Source organism: Microtus ochrogaster, unplaced genomic scaffold, assembly GCF_000317375.1.
Source record: "Microtus ochrogaster isolate Prairie Vole_2 unplaced genomic scaffold, MicOch1.0 UNK2, whole genome shotgun sequence".
Lineage (NCBI taxonomy): Eukaryota > Metazoa > Chordata > Mammalia > Rodentia > Cricetidae > Microtus > Microtus ochrogaster.
Window position 1 is genome coordinate 10,971,388 of NW_004949100.1, and position 1,787 is coordinate 10,973,174.

The window sequence follows — 1,787 nt, forward strand, 5'->3', positions numbered from 1 at the left end:
CATGGGTTCTTAAAAAAATGATAAAGAATTTTTTTTAACTCTTTGTGAGTGTTTTTAGCTCTGTGCCCTTGGGTTTTGCTTAGATCAGAGAGCATTTTACAAAAAAAACAAAAAACAAAAACAAAAAAACAATGATAGTAAACTATCTTAAAATTTAGAGTTATATCTTACAATTGATAATTAGTATATTTGAATTTTTTCTGTGGTAGAGAAAGAAAAAAAATGCACTTTGTTCTTCACATTCTTGAAAATTTACGAGAAGAATCAGCATGGGATTAAATAAAAGAAGATCTCTAACTGCTCCGAATTCCTGTTATATGTGCTCTATGAAAAGGTTTCTTGAGGGATTTTCATTTGCTGAGTCTTTATCAATTTTATTTCCCTCTGTGTAATGTGGTACACTGTTGCTATTACTATTGTTTATCTCCACATCACTACTGAAGGCAGCGTTTTATTTTCCTTTGCTAGGTTTTCTCGTCCCCCTTTAAATCGAATACGAGGAGCATCAAACTTTAAATATTTATGGTGGAGAGCATTTTAAGAGGTGCTCTCCTGCTCTTTTTAGCCACTTCCAACAGGAAGTATTATAACAGAAGAATATGAGGAAGTTCGGAGAATATTTGTCTTTTCTTGATGTTTTCATGCTGTTTTCTAGTTGATTTATCTCATTATTTAATGCCAAAATGTGAGACCTGATAAAATAATAATGCAAAATGCTGTATGCTTCCTTGGCTTTTATTGTATCAATTTGTATTGAAAATACATAAAATATTTAAAAAATAATAATGCAAAAATTAATTAGGTCTGATGAACACTGGGGTGTTTGTCTTGGCAGGCCTTGAATAACTGTGTTTTTGTTCTCAGGAGTGCATAACATTGATTTAGAAGAAACGAAGACATGGTTGGAGAAAGACTAAAATATCATCTGTTGCCACTGGCCCCCAAGTGCTTTAATTTTCTCCAAGAGCCCCACAGAGTCTTTATGAGTTGTCAAAAGGCATGGATTAATCAACTAGCATTCATTGCAGGCAATTTACCAAGTGCTCTTTACCTGTGTATCCAATCTAATCTCCTGCCTAGCTCGGAAGTTGGAATTGAATCTCACCTTGAAATGACCAGTTATCAACTCTCTCTCCATTTAAGAACAGAGCCAGGCCAGATTATAATCCTGACATGTGCCCTCCTAATGGGCTAAATTTTTTCATGAATGCTACCTATGTTTCCACACTAATCTTTTTAAATAATATTGCTTATTTAGAGATGGTCGAACAAAGTGTATGGAGGTCCAGAATCTTGTCCAGGAATGAGTAGGTAAAGTTGCTCACCACCAAGCCTGAGGACCTATATTCAATCCCTGGAATCCCCATGAGATCCACATGGTGAAGGGAGAGACCTGGCCCTCTAAGTCAACCTCTGACCTCCACATGAATTACAGGTGGCACATGTGCCCCCATACTCCTAAAAATAAATTATTTACTTTTTATTTCTGAAAAGCAAACAAAACGTTGTTCAGTGTCTTAGGGTTCCTACTGCTGTGAGGAGACACAATGTCTACAGCAACTCTTTATGAAGGGAAACATTTAATTGGGGTGACTTCCTTATTGTTCAGAGTTCTAGGGTCCATTATTGTCATGGCGGAACATGGCGGCATGCAGACAGACATGGTGCCGGAGCGGAGAGTCCTACATCTTAATAGGCAGGCAATAGGGAGTGTTCTGAGAAACTGGTTGGTATCTTGAGCATAAATGAGACGGCAAAGCTTGCCACCACAGTGGCACACTTCCTCT